The sequence below is a fragment of the Acipenser ruthenus genome, chromosome 40 (assembly GCF_902713425.1).
Source record: "Acipenser ruthenus chromosome 40, fAciRut3.2 maternal haplotype, whole genome shotgun sequence".
In the NCBI taxonomy this organism is placed as follows: Eukaryota; Metazoa; Chordata; class Actinopteri; order Acipenseriformes; family Acipenseridae; genus Acipenser; species Acipenser ruthenus.
In genome coordinates, this window is record NC_081228.1 from 8386473 (window position 1) to 8403014 (window position 16542).

Here is a 16542-nt window from a genome sequence, read left to right on the forward strand (position 1 = left end):
AAAAAGTCCATTACAATAAACAACTCTAGATGAAACAAAGGCATGCATTAGTCTCTCTGCATCAGATACAGAAATAATTGGTCTAAGTTTGGCTATATTTCTGAAATAGTAAAAAGATACTTCAGTAACTCCCCTAATATGTATCTCAAATGAGAGATCAGGATCAAAGATGAGCCCCAATAAAATACCAGGTTTCAAACCTAACCTATGGCGTCAATAATTACACTAAATGAAAAGTGTAAACTGTTTGCTAAATATTAACATCTGTGCATCCAGAATGCAGTAATTATTTAAACTGATTGATAATATATTTGTGTATGAGTTCTCATTATATTAAATGCATTCTTACTCATTCTTCACTCATTGCTCGAAGCGGGAATCTTTTACCTCAGCAACTGTGTTACGTCGGTGGAAATGAAACGCCGGGACCCACAAAACACAAAAAGGAGTTCAGGTATGTTTAAAATTCAGTTGTTACATTATTTTAAAAGTGTATTGTATTTTGTAAATTCACAAGTTGTTCTAATTATTGCTTTTGATGTATTGATACTAAAGTAAAATCTATGCTTTTGACAGCAACCTGTACAGGTTTATTTGGAGTCTTCAGAGATGTTGGTACAGTCTTGGGTTTGCAGTGTAAATGATGCGCATTATTACTATATTACTATCTTTTTGCAAGCACTACACACTATATATATATATATATATATATATATATATATATATATATATATATATATATATATATATATATACATACAGTGTAAGGGATTGGTCAATAAAAACTCAATGTAACACAATTTAAACAAACTGGATGGTAAACAAATAAGTACATAGTGTAAAGTGTTTTGGGGATCAAAACTAAAGCGGGGTTTAAGAATGCACTTTGTAAACGATAACTTTGTTAAATAAGGGAAACTAAAAAGTAAATAAGAATGGTTTAAAATAAATGGTTACTATGGTATAAAGACAATACACGGGGCACTAGGACCATGGGGAAACTACTGGAGTCAGGGATGGCTCCAGTTCAAATGAATTATTCAATTGAATGGCTTGTCAATTGTTTTAACGATGTAATGGATTACCATTTAAAAGCTCTGTGTTTATGAGTGTTGGTTGAGGGAGAACGTGACGCGAGTATCCTTACTGTCATCATAAAGTTATGAGCAGGTTGAAAAAAAAAAAAAAAAAAAATAATCAAGTGGTTTTTTTTTGCATTGATTCGGGTTGTAGTAATTAGTCAGTTTTTCAGAAACGTCATGTAAGGTTTTCACACATAGTTTGTTTATTGCGGAGTCTGTGCTGTGTACCTCTTGTGCCATTGCTCGGTATGTATTTATTAATTCTGCAACTTTATTATATGTTTGATGGACTCTCACTTCACGGCTTTCAAACCACTGAATCAGATCCATCAGTCCCTTGGCATGCGTCGTAATTAGGGAGAGTTGAGATTTTAAACTTTGCACATCTTTAAGCAGTTTCTGGAGGTCCTTTAACACTACAGTGTTTGGTGAAATGTGCATTTCCTTTAACGCGAAGCCTGCGTAAAAAGGGATGTATTTGGAATGACATATTCAGCAGCAGAATACCAAGCTCCCCATCGTGTTATGCATGGATCAAGTGGCAACTTTTGTCAAATGTACTGAATTGGGCAGTAAACCTTGAAGAATGTCATTGTATGCCTTGATCATGTAACTGGCATTATCGGAGACAAATCCAGTCACGTTATTAAAATTAACTTCAAATGCTTTTAAACATCTTAAACAGCTTTCACAACACCCTGTGCCACCAATGAGTAATTCACAGAGTGCAGATTAACAGTATCGGCTAATATTACTTTCAGTTCGAAGGTATTCGATAGTCCTTGGAGAACAAACAAAATGTGCAAAACATACTGATCTTTTGCATTTGTAGACTCTTCTAACTACAGATACACTGTCAGACATCTTTACCAGTTGTACAATTTTCATCTTGGGATTATCAATTTTTTTCCAGGGGAATATTAGCACAAACAAATGCCTCTGTCAAATCCAAAATAACATCTCGTCTGCGTTCAGAATTTTCGTTCCCCTTACGTTTTTTACTGGAGGACGCCGTCTCATAGCTGTCAATCTCAGCCTTTCGTTTTCTGTGTTTTTCTGATGATGATACATGTCGGTCTATTGTTGACTTTCGAGTGTGGCCCAAAGATAAATTGGAAGTTGTGCAAAATAAATGATACCCATCGGTGTACAGAACGCCAGGTGGATATTGTTGCGTGCGTTCGCTCAATGAAATGCTTTTTGATTGCAATGTCTTTGACTCCATGTTTAGGTCTCTCGATTTTTCTTTTAACGCATCAATTTATTCAAATACCATGTATACTCATCATAATTAGCTTTTATTTTTCTAATTAGTCAAAGTGTAATGTGTTGATTTCTTAGTTGTGAATTCGATTACTATAACTGGAGTGGCTGCAGGGACATCTAGGGGATAGCAGTTGAATTAAAACTGAAAAAAACAGGTCACGTAAAACGCAGGACCAAACCATAGATCATAGCATTCTCTTGACCGCCTTCAGAAGTATGCTGGGATCTCTGGAACCTGTCTCTCCTGGCTGTCTCTTACCTATCTGGACGCATGCAGTCTGTTTTCTATGATGGAAGCAGTGCTGATGCAAACCCGGTGACATGCAGTGTCCCTCAAGGGTCTGTTCTTGGGCCTCTTCTCTTTAACATCTACATGCTTCCCTTGGGTCACCTCATCCGATAACACAGCCTCATGTTTCACTCCTATGCAGATGACACCCAGCTCTACTTAAAATTCGACCCTGGAAGCCCCTCTGCCATGGTCCGGCTCTCGGCTTGCATTCAAGACATCGAGGCCTGGATGTCTGCCAATTTTCTTCAGCTGAACACTAGCAAATCTGAACTCCTTCTAGTAGGATTGAAAACTCAACTCAAGAATCTCAATATTGCTGTCTTGAACCTCGGAAACTGTCTTCTGCTGTCTTCCCCCTCTATACGAAGCCTTGGCGTACTTCTGGATAGTAACCTCTTCTTTGATGCCAAAATCTCCTCTGTAGTCAAATCCTCCTTCTACTACCTCCGAAACATCTCAAAGGTCTGTCCCTACATTTCCATCCCGGATGCAAAGATACAACTGCACTACTGACTACTGCAGCTCTCTCTATGGTGGTCTTCCATCACGTGCCATAAACCGATTGCAGCTGGTTCAAAATGCTGCTGCTAGGATCCTTACCAGATGTAAAAAACATGATCACATTAGCCCCTGTCTTGCCCAGCTGCACTGGCTACCTGTGCAGCTGTCAACACTGCACATTCCAGAGTGATTCATTCAGGATGGAGCTGTCAACACTGCACAGTCCAGAGGGATTCATTCAGAATGGAGCTGTCAACATTGCACAGTCCAGAGGGATTCATTCAGAATGGAGCTGTCAACACTGCACAGTCCAGAGTGATTCATTCAGAATGGAGCTGTCAACACTGCACAGCCCATAGTGATTCATTCAGAATGGAGCTGTCAACACTGCACAGTCCAGAGGGATTCATTCAGAATGGAGCTGTCAACACTGCACAGTCCAGAGTGATTCATTCAGAATGGAGCCGTCAACACTGCACAGTCCAGAGGGATTCATTCAGAATGGAGCAGTCAACACTGCACAGTCCAATAGCCTGAAGAAAGTACTTTAGTTTACACAATACTATTTTTCTAACAAACTGCTGCATCACGTTGTTTTGAGCAAATTATAGATCTTAATAGAATAATTCATACTGTGGTAAATATTGTGCAACTTTAGGGTTCTTTTAAAGTTTTTAAAAGTCTTAAAAAAAACCCCACATAATTACTATGCCTTTTTTCAGCTTTTTGGTGTAGTAAAATATGAAATGCGAAAGTTCAAATCATTGTGTGAAAGGAAGTGTTTGACAGCGCCTGGATACACAATCATTACACAACAGAAGCACATTGGCTCGGTGTGCAGTACGGCAGTTTTTCTTTTTAAAGAGGTGGTGTGAACAAGGTCTTGTGCAGGGCTAGTTTTAAAATATTTTATAGGAATATATATGTGTGTATATATATAATATAATATATTTAAAAAAATCCCCCTTCATCAGGGACCCCCTTCAAGGCGTTGGGCCCCGGGGAAATTTCACTATCCTCTCGGCGGGCCTGTTCATACCAGGTGGTTCCTGGTTCAAATCCCAACTCGCACTGTGTGTGACCCAGAGCAAATCACTGTGTCCCCTTGTGCTCCGTCCTTGAAGCATAAAACCGAGGTCCTATTGGAGGTGACTGTGATGCATAGTTTACCCCTAGTCTTTGGAAGTCGCTTTGGATAGAAGCATCTGCTAAAATGACTAATTAATAATAATGAATTATTAAGAGGCAAAACTGCTTGATGCAGAAACTCCAGACCACACCCAAATTCCCATTGAGAACGGGTAATAACCATTTGTTTTGACTGCTATGCCTTTATATTGTTTGGTACTGTACTGGAAGTTAAATAATGGTTTTGTTGATTGATGGACTACACTTGCATCAAGTGTCTGATTTATTACTAACACCTTCCAGGAATATTCTAAAACATTTGTGAGGTTTAAAAATCTTACACTCTTGAAAAAGTATTCCAAGAAACCGTATTTCAGGGGTTCCAAATAGTATACAAAGAACCTTTTTAAACAGCAGGCTAAACAACCATAAATAAACGTTGGAATCTTGAAGGATTAATAAGAAACCCTAAAACACCCAAACAACCCACAGGGGTTCTGATTTATAGAGCCTTCTAATACTAAAAAAGCCATGCAAATTGATTAAAACACACAGATTTTGTGCATGGCTCCACATTTGAAAGCCATATATTCAATTAGACTTCAGCAGTAAATACCGCGTTGGTGACTAAACATTCTGCTACTTATTAGCAATAAAGGTCACACTGTAGCGAAGGCTAAACTGAGTTTAAAATATAATTTATGGTAGCCTCCTATCCCACTGAAGGCACTACCTTAAAATTAAAATAGAGGAGGCTGTGTGGTCCATTGGTTAAAGAAAAGGTCTTGTAACCAGGTGGTCCCCGGTTCAAATTCCACCTCAGCCCTCACTTAACCTCCTTGTGCTCCGTCTTTCGGGTGAGACGTAATTGTAAGTGACTCTGCAGCTGATGCATAGTTCACACACCCTAGTCTCTGTAAGTCCTCTTGGATAAAGGCATCTGCTAAATAAACAAATAATAATAATAGGTTGTTATCACCAGGTTATTTTATTTGGGCCAGGGGATGAGGTCTTGACCAAATACAACACAAACACAATAGAAATGGCAGGGATGTAAAATAGTCAAATTTATTTAAAACACAATTTCGTTTTAATTCTCATTTTGCACAAACTAGTGCCGTCTGTTAGTTACAGCCAAATACTTCAATTCGATACATTGTTTCAGCGGTTCAGTCATTCTCTCAGGCATTACACTGTCACATAGTTTACTATAGCAGCAACTCATTTAGAGCAAGAATACATTGTTTCATTTCTCTCTCGTATTCAGACACACAGAACTAGACAAGGCAGGAGGTTCCCAAATTAGACATAAAAACGATTTATGAAAATGTTTATTTTATATATGCATATGACACACAATGTAAAAACAAATTCATTTTTGAAGAAAATGGGAAATGCATCAAGGTTTCTGTATTTGAAGTCACCCTGCATAACATGAAAATCTAAACTGTTTTTCTTTGTTTGCTCATTTTTCCTTACATGTTGTAAACTACATAATTGTGTGTTTGCTTGCCTTTGCACTGAAATTACATTGTATCCATTTTGTATGAAATATCTGTATATATGAATATGTTAACTACATTTAAACTTTATCATTGTAAGCAAGAACAAAAAAGTTGTGCAAAAAAGTTGTGAAACTGTTGCAGCTATATATACACGTGTTATTTTTTAAATCACATATATACTAACTGTTACAGTTAGGGGCCACCAGCAATTCTAGACCTTTGCAATGGTTCTACTTGTGCAAATACTGTTACTTTATCACCTCCTTCCCTGCAAAGTAGAAAGGCGGCCGCACTATATTCCACTATAAAGAAAAAGAGAAAAACTATGTTAATCAGTATGGTTCTGCTAAAATAATATTAAATAGATAGATAATATAAAAACAAAATAAATAGTTGTATTACCCGGAATGGGCAGTTAAAGGTGGGTTCTTTCAATAGTGTTATGTTGTTCTCACTTAGTTGTATTGTGTGTATCATTTTCATACTCTTTGCAGCTTCGGAACCCCGTGTTACGGACTATTCTTTACCAGACCGCTTTGTGCTTTAAAATGCCTCTGTGCTTCAAAAATGCTTACCTATGCATTTTACCATACCTCTGTGTTTTAAAATCCTCCCATGTGCTTTACAATGCTTCCATATGCTTTACCATAGCTCTCTGACCTTTACAATGATTTACCATATCCATCTGTGCACTACAATGTTTACATGTGCGTTATAATGCTTTCCTGTGCTCTGAGATGTTTGCCAGACCTCTGTGCTTTACAATGCTTATTTGTGCTTTAAGAACATTAGAAAGTTTACAAACGAGAGGAGGCAATTCAGCCCATCTTGCTTGTTTGGTTGTTAGTAGCTTATTGATCCCAGAATCTCATCAAGCAGCTTCTTGAAGGATCCCAGGGTGTCAGCTTCAACAACATTACTGGGGAGTTGGTTCCAGACCCTCAATTCTCTGTGTAAAAAAGTGCCTCCTATTTTCTGTTCTGAATGCCCCTTTTATCTAATCTCCATTTGTGACCCCTGGTCCTTGTTTCATTTTTCAGGTCAAAGAAGTCCCCTGGGTTGACATTGTCTATACCTTTTAGGATTTTGAATGTTTGAATCAGATCGCCACGTAGTCTTCTTTGTCCAAGATTGAATATATTCAATTCTTTCAGCCTGTCTGCATACGACATGCCTTTTAAACCCGGGATAATTCTGGTTGCTCTTCTTTGCACTCTTTCTAGAGCAGCAATATCCGTTTTGTAACGAGGTGACCAGAACTAAACACAATATTTGATTTAAATTCAACACTTTTCACAATATATCCAAGCATCTTGTTGGCCTTTTTTTTTTTTTATAGCTTCCCCACATTGTCTAGATGAAGACATTTCCGAGTCAATATAAACCCCTAGTTCTTTTTCATAGATTCCTTCTTCAAATTTCAGGTGAGGTCTTACTAATGCATTGCAAAGTTTTAACATTACTTCCCTTGATTTAAATTCAACACTCCTCACAATATATCCGAGCATCTTGTTAGCCTTTTTTATTGCTTCCCCACATTGTCTAGAGGAAGACATTTCTGAGTCAACATAAACTCCTAGGTCTTTTTCATAGTTCCCTCCTTCAATTTCAATATCTCCCATATGATATTTATAATGCACATTTTTATTGCCTGCATGCAATACTTTACATTTTTCTCTATTAAATTTCATTTGCCATGTGTCTGCCCAGTTCTGAATGCTGTCTAGATCATTTTGAATGACCTTTGCTGCTGCAGCAGTCTTTGCCACTCCTCCTATTTTTGTGTCGTCTGCAAATTTACCAAGTTTGCTTACTATACCACTGGTTACCTCGCTCCATTTTGAGGTTTCTCCTCTAATCAGTACTTTGTTTTCTACATATTAACCACTCCCTAATCCATGTGCATGCATTTCCTTGAATCCCTACTGCGTTCAGTTTGAGAATTAATCTTATGCGAAACTTTGTCAAAAGCTTTTTGGAAATCTAAATAAACCATGTCATATGCTTTGCAATTATCCATTGTCGATGTTGCATCCTCAAAAATGTATCCCTGTGCTTTACCATAATTCGTTGTGCTTTCCAATGCTTTGCCTGACCTCTCTGTGCTTTAAAATGCTTCCCGGTGCTTTACCATACCTGTCTGTGCTTTACAATGTATCCCTGTGCTTAACCATAACTCTCTGTGCTTTACAATGCTTCCCTGTGGTTTACCAGACCTCTCTGTGCTTCACCATAATTTGCTTGATTTGTCGTCTATTTCTGGTATTTTATGTCTAATGCTGAAAACTAGATTTTAGCAAACCAAAACAATGTAGCACTGAGTTTGTCCCATCTGCTACGCTCAGTACAGCAGGTCACAGAAAAGCCAGTACAGACGCACTGATAGGCTGATTAAAACCGCTTTAGAGTATGTATTATTTAAAATATATTTCAGTGAGGTTTTTGTTTTGTCTAAGTGCTTAGAAATACAAAAAACGCCCATCTACAAAAGAAAGATACGTAGTTTGCGTCGCTTGCGTTGTGCAGTAGTTCACGAGGTTTCTTTCCTTCCCTCACCAACTGAAAAAGTGTCCTGATTTTTCACTCTTGCTATCTGGTCACCCTAGGTCAGCATGGCTAAATAAATATGCACACAGGTTTAAGAGTTTAGTTCAGTAGAAAGGCTCGAGTGAGCATAATTAAGACAGCTAGCCGAATGGTGACAAATAGCTTAAAATTGCTGTGGTTTGAAGAGATATGTGCGAGTTTCTGGAGTGTCATGACTTTATAACTGCAAGCCCCGACGCTTTATCCTGTGTAAGGTGAAGAGGAGAAGAGAGGACACTAACTAGGCAATGGTAGGTAACTGACGTATTTCATTTTATTTAGTAATGCTTAAAATGTAAGATTGTGTTCTCGCTGGTTCGGCGACGCTGCCTATTTGACTTTTTAAAATGCATTCACTGCCAATATATGCAAGTACATTTATTTTCTGTATTCTTAAAACATTTAAACGGTTTACATGCGAGCTATATAGTGGTTGGGAGTGTACCGTTGACAGTTTTCCATCTTAAATATTTTGAGAACTGAAAAATGTGTGTTTTGAATGTGTAGCAATGGCGGGAATTGGCGAATTAAAGTTGCTTTCAGCTTCTTGCAATTTACCGTGAAAAAAATAGGTATTTTATTTCTTACAGTATTTCACTCTATGAATTCATACTTTTATCAGCGCTGTGCATTTGGTTACTATGGCAACGCGGTCAAACATATAACGACTTTATCATGATTGGTGTTCGAGTCATACTACAAATGACCTAGCAAGGGGACTTTTTTGACCTGAAAAAGGAAACAAGGACCAGGGGTAACAAATGGAGATTAGATAAAAGGGGCATTCAGAACAGAAAATAGGAGGCACTTTTTTACACAGATAATTGAGGGTCTAAAATCAACTCTCCAGTAATGTTGTTGAAGCCGACACCCCCTAGGGGGACAGACCAAAACGAATGACAAAACGGAATGCCCATTGACTACAACGGGGAAAAACAGAAGGACGGTCAATATCTCCAAATCCCAGACAGGAATCTTAAAATCCCGAATACACTTTCTTTAAAATGAACTAGTACACAAACTAAAAGTGGAATGACAGGGAATGACGGCTGCTTTCTATGGAATGACAGGCCTGGAGTACCGAAAACACACTAAAAACATAGCAGAAATAGGAATGACAGCATATATATCTCAAAATCTCTAACAGGAATCTGAAAATCCCGAATACCATTTCTTCAAAATAAAGTAATACACAAAGAAAAGCACTGAGGGTGTTTTTCACTTAATCAGCTGAACAATAAAGGGCTGGTACCCCCTAGGTGTAAACAGTTATATCTCAGAAACTATTCGGAGTTGAATGCTGATATTTCAATTTTCCATCACTTCAATCACTTTTACTAACTTTGTGTTGATTTTCACAAAACAGAAATATTTTGATTTACAAGCAGGTCTCACAAATGAAATACTTTGGAAGTTTTATGGTGTTTGTTGAAAGGCAAGCTCCATGATACTACTTGCATTGACAACAAAGAACCATGCAATCAGCAGTTGAAAAGTTGCCAGAACATGAGCTATCTGCACAGGTATACCATCTGCTGTTGTCATGGTTAGGAAGTGTAGATAAGAAGTGTATTAGTGGTTTTTCTGTTACAGGCATGCACATATCTTTTGCAACAAGGGTTTTGTGCAGTTTTGGATAGGAACGTGGAGCTATCCTATCCTGCCTTCTGCACTTGCAGTGTTTGTGATCTGAAATAATCACTGCAACCCATTTACGTACAGATGTACTCTGAATATAGCCATATGTTTTACCTGCGATTATTGTAAATGCATTTAAAATTGGGTATAACCCACAGTCATCTGAATTGCTTTGCTGCACAGCATCGGAACACAGGATCACATTCCACTCATCTTTATTGAAAGTTGCGTCGGCTATCTGGTAGCAGGCAGCAACAATACATAGCAACACTTCACCATGTGCTTTGGATCTGATTTGTTTTTCATAGAATCAAGAATGACTAGTTCATGTGTAGAAAAGATTACCACACCAAAACACCAGTGGAACCCAGTCCTCCAGACATCAGTGTTCAATGGAATTAACAAAATGTCTTTGTTGAGAGCTGCAGTGCCCTTCCAGAAAAGGATAGAAAAACGTCAGGTGTATCAGCTTTCACACACTGATATATGTATGTTGGGCATGCTAAAACGTTGCTGTTTTGCTTTGTATTGCAAACAAGAGCAGAAATTGCATCTTCAATCACTGAAGAATTGAGCCAAATTTCCAGGCTGTAATGCTTGCATGTCATTAGTTTGCGGAATTCCCCTGATATTTGATTTCAGGCATGTCCCATGGAAAGCTAATCACTTTGTTGCTTGGCTTTGGTGTGGAATGTTTAAACTGGATTTTCATCTTCATCACTGAAGTCAAAGTGCCCAGTTTCTTCTCCAAATAAGCTTGTATGTGATGCACATTCAGCTATTTCACTGAAATTTAGTGTTTCACATGGTACTTGCTAATTTCCTGTGTGGGAGTTAAGCAAGCAGAATGTAGTGCATTCCTATGCTGTGCATTTACTCAGTTCTATTCTGCTTGGGTTTAGGATTATGCATTGTGTCCTTCACATTGTTTTCTCTTCATTGCACCCTTTGAGGAGTCCGACGTTGGTTCCACGTCACAATCCTAGTCATCTTTCCTGGGCTTTTTTTTCCCCAGACTGGTTTGCTCTTCCACGTTTTCTTTTGTGCAGCACTGAGAGTGAATATGTGCGCTTATCTTCAGCTTCTCTGTAACCAATTGCCATCTGAGCAGCAACAATGTGGTAGCATTTCCCAGTACTTGGACAAGAGCAAGTAGAAGGCTCAGGTAGAAGCTTTACTGCATGGAAAATGTGTTCCATCTATGCTTTTACTACAAAAGTGCTACTTTGTGCACAGAGTGAAACATTTCCAGAATCTACACTGTATCTGGCCATAGATGTTTGTGATATCCGGTACTGTTGTCTTTTCTCCACACATGCCACTTGTGTTGCAGTACTACCTTTAATCTGTTCAATGATTGTTTCTAGAGGATAAAACACTGGAAGTGACATGTGAATAGGGCTCTCGGCCAGGTGTTGAAAATTCTTGAGTTCATAGTTTCCAAGCCCAATGTGTGAACTCATGGATGTAATACATCTGCATGTAGAACATTGCCAGTACCATGCTGTCGACAGGCATGCTTATCCAATCAGTTTGCTGCTTTATCACTTTATGCATGCTTTCACTGATATTGTTTGTCGCAGTCATGTTATTCTGGAAGGCAGCAAACCTCTCTGTAACAAATTTTGCAGCATGCTGTGCAATAGGATCCTTGATTTGTTGGTCAAAATACTCTTGAAATGGAATGCTACCATTCCAGACAAAAATGGTCACACAGCTCTTAAAGAATCCAATGAAGAGCTATTGATGAGTTGTTTTACATGATCTTTTAAAACTTTTGTGTCATCCTTTAACCCTCCATGCTGTTTGATCCAATTGTCTACATCTGAAATGTGATTAGAACAGAAGATGTGTGGGAGGTTTTGGGTAACCTTGCTGAATGGAATCCACAATTCCTCTTTCTCTGTCACTCACAAAGGAATGGCATGTATTTTGTCACCATTCAGCAGGTTCAAAATATACCTTAGATAGTTCTGATGATAGGTTTTAAACTTCCTTTCATGTAACAGGAAGGCAACTGGAAACACTGGATCCCAATCAAAGATACATTGCGAATTACAAAGGGTGATATGTAGAAATCACCAAGATTTCCATTACACGAGAGTAGATGTTAAAACTTCATGCTGATTTGAACTCGGCTCTCGCCAAGATAAGCACCAACTAAGACGTAGCTTTACAGTAAACTAATGTGATCCATATGTGTCTCCATCCATTTATGTTTCCTTCCATATGATGATGTAGATATCCTTCGGTCTGGTGTTAATGGCTGAAGTGTAATGCTGGCTCCAGGGATCAGCTTATTTTGCCTCCCTGGCGCATCAGCACACACAACAGCTGCGATGCTGGCTCCGGGGATCAACCACAGTGCGGCCTCCCAGCGCATCAGCATGACACCCGTCTGGACAGCTAAGTAGGGTACATCTGTGGGGTCTTCAAGTGGGCACCTTCCATCCTCAGTGTTTCGTCGACTAGCCCACGACACCCTCAAGAGGGCTCGACGGTGATTCTGGCGTCCCAGCATCACCCCCCTCCATCCCCCACTCAACTCAGCCCAGCTTACTTACCTGTACTTCAGCGTTTTCTTTCTTTCTATTGTGCTTGAGATCCCAGCCAGAATCTTTCCGTCTCAACCACAGCCAGTTGCCTGCTCCTCCTCTGCTGCTTCAGATAAGTTCTTCAATGTGCGACGCAACTCTTGGCCACTGATCCGACGTCTCTGAGAAACCGGGTTGAGAATGTGCCACAAATCCTCAACAACCCACCTCCCACTGGGTAAACCGGGACTCTCCATCCTCGCTGTTCCGCTTCAGTGGCTAGTTGAGCATACCGCAGTTTCTTCCTCTCATACGCCTCATCTACAGCATCCTCCCATGGCACTGTTAACTCTACCAGTGAACAAGGCGTGCTGATCCAGACCACAAGACAATATCTGGTCGAAGGTTAGTGGTGGCAATCTCAGGTGGAAAAATAAGCCGTTGACCAACATCTGCCAGCATTTTCCAGTCTCTAGCAACTTCCAGTTGTCCTGGGCGAGGATTGGTTTTAACACCTTTTCTTGGTGGTTGCTCTCCTGGGCGGAGGAATGTTGTCTTTTGTGTGTAATGTTTGATGGAACAGGTGGCAACTTATTGTCATGTTACGCTTGTCTTCCAATGCTAAGGCCAAACATCTCAGCACCTGGTCATGGCGCCAAGTTAACCGTCTTTGGCTAAGAGCCACCTTACATCCTGTCAAAATGTGCCTTAATGTTGCAGGTGATGAACACAAAGGACATGAGGGATCCTCTCCTACCCAGAGGTTTAGGTTCTGTGGTGATGGGAGAACATCATATGTTGACCTGATGAGGAAACTGATCCTGCTCTGTTCCATTGACCATAGTCTTGCCAGCCCATCTTGCGTTGTTCCACACTCTCCCATCTCATCCATTCTCCCTGCTTGGCCTGGGAAATGGCCTTTATACACCTCATCCTCTCCTCCTGCTTTTGCACCTCGTTGACTACCAGCTTCCTCCTTTGAGCTGGGGCTGCCTTGTGCCATGTAGGAGGAACTGAACTGAAACCAGACTCCCTCTTCCATGCTGAACTTGCCCCATGATATCACCAATTCGAAGGGCAGCCTTTGCAGTTATCCTTGGTTCTTTTTCTAACCATTGGCACTATCCTTCTGTTCAATCTGGGGTCGATTTTCCTCTTGCGGCCAAGCCCAGGGAGGTTGGCTACATTTCCATGGACCTTAAACTTCTTAATAATATTTGCAACTGTTGTCACAGGAACATCAAGCTGCTTGGAGATGGTCTTGTAGCCTTTACCTTTACCATGATTGTCTATTATTTTCTTTCTGATCTCCTCAGACAACTCTCTCCTTTGCTTTCTCTGGTCCATGTTCAGTGTGGTGCACACAATGATACCAAACAGCACAGTGACTACTTTTCTACATTTAAATAGGCTGAATGACTGATTACAAGATTGGAGACATGTGTGATACTAATTAAAAAAACGAATTAGTTTGAAATATCACTATAATCCAATTATTTATTATCTTTTCTAAGGGGTACCAACAAATGTGTCCAGGCCATTTTAGAATATCTTTGTAGAATAAGCAATAATTCATCTCTTTTCACAGCTTCTTTGCTTTATTCTATGACATACCAAAGGCATGCAAGTATACATGATAAAATAGCTTTTAATTCCATCACTTTTCAGGAGGAATGAAGCATTATTTCAATGAGCTGTAAGGGTACCAACAAATTTGAGCACGTCTGTAGGTGGGACGGACTGCACTTAAACAGAAAGGGAACCAATCTACTCGGAGAAAGGACCCTTGAGGAGGTCCAGAAGCATTTAAACTAGAAAGGAAGGGGTGAGAAAACAAAAAAAACAGAAGGGAGACCACATCAAAACAAGGGCAACAACTCAGGTAAGACAACTATTAAATGTATTTATTGTAATGCTAGAAGTCTCAGAAACAAAATGTTAGAACTTGAAGCTACTGCACTAACAAGTAACTGCGATGTGATAGGTGTTACAGAAACTTGCTTGTCTGAGAGTGATGGAGACGAATATAATATTAGTGGCAGGACAGAAGAGGCGGAGAGGTAGCACTATACATAAGAAATAGTCTTGAAGCCCAGGTGTTAAATCAGGACAAAGAAAACAATGCAGAATCAATAAGGGTCAGAATAATGAAAAAAAATTCAAAGGGCATAATAATAGGAGCATGTTATAGACCGCCAAATTCAGACGCTGAGCAAAATAAACTGTCGTACAATGACATTCCAAATGCATGTAGAAAAGGAGAAGCCATACTAATCGGGGATTTCAACTTCCCCGTATAAAATGGGAGAACCCGATGGGGAGCACGACAGACGAAATTGAAATGGTGGAAATGACAAATGACTGCTTCCTAACGCAATGTGTCAAGGCACCGACTAGAGGGGAGGCATGCCTTGATTTAGGCTTTTCAAATAACAAAGACAGAATAACTAAAACAGAGGTCAGAGAGCCATTGGCAAACTCAGACCACAACATTATCTCATTTGAAGTGATTTTTAAAACCCAAAAAGTAATGACTAAAGCTAAGGTTTACAATTTTAGAAAAGCAAACTATGAAGGTATGAAACAGAGACTAACACAAGTAGATTGGAGTAAAATAGAGAAAACATCGAACATTCAAAGAGGAGGTTAAATGTCTAAGAGACACAAATGGTAAAATCATAGATAAATAAAAAAAATAGCAAATATATTAAATGATTACTTTTCACAGGTTTTTACAAAGTAGGACACAGACAACATGCCCCACATGTCGACCTGTTCCTACCCAGTTTTAAATAACTATAACAGAGGCAGAAGTGTTAAAAGGACTAGGAGCTCTTAAAATAAACAAATCCCCTGGGCCGTATGAGATCCTCCCAATAGTACTCAGGGATTGTACCGACAGACTGGAAAATTGCAAACGTAATACCGATCCACAAAAAGGGTGACAAAACCGAACCAGGTAACTACAGACCAATAAGCCTGACTGATATTATTTGTAAACTTATGGAAACTATAATAAGATCTAAAATGGAAAATTAACTATATGGTAACAATATCCTTGGAGACAGTCAGCATGGTTTTAGAAAAGGGAGATCGTGTCTAACTAACCTGTTTGATTTTTTGGATTATGCAACATAGACAATGGATAATTGCAAAGCATACAACATGGTTTATTTAGATTTCCAGAAAGCTTATTACAAAGTCCTGCATAAAAGATTAATTCTCAAACTGAACGCAGTAGGGATTCAAGGAAATGCATGCACATGGATTAGGGAGTTTTTAACATGTAGAAAACAGAAAGTACTGATTAGAGGAGAAACCTCAAAATGGAGCGAGGTAACCAGTGGTGTACCACAGGGATCAGTATTAGGTCCTCTGCTATTCCTAATCTACATTAATGATTTAGATTCTGGTATAGTAAGCAAACTTGTTAAATTTGCAGACAACAAAAAAATAGGAGGAGTGAAAAACACTGTTGCAGCAGCAAAGGTCATTCAAAATTATCTAGACAGCATTCAGAACTGGGCAGACACATGGCAAATTACATTTAATAGAGAAAAGTGTAAAGTATTGCACGCAGGCAATAAAAATGTGCATTATAAATATTATATGGGAGATACTGAAATTGAAGAAGGGAACTATGAAAAAGACCAAGGAGTTTTTGTTGACTCGGAAATGTCTTCATCTAGACAATGTGGGGAAGCTATAAAAAAGGCCAACAAGATGCTCGGATATATTGTGAGAAGTGTTGAATTTAAATCAAGGGAAGTAATGTTAAAACTTTACAATGCATTAGTAAGACCTCAACTAGAATATTGTGTTCAATTTTGGTCATTACAAAAAGGATTTGCTGGTTGTGGCAAAGTGGTGAGTGGATACAGGTGAGTGCAGTGCAGGTACAAATCACACAGACAATTACTAACAGGTACAAGGGTGTTTATTGATAAATTACTACAATATCCAGAGCCTTAAGGCAAAACACCTGTAAATAATATTGCTGGAAGTGATTA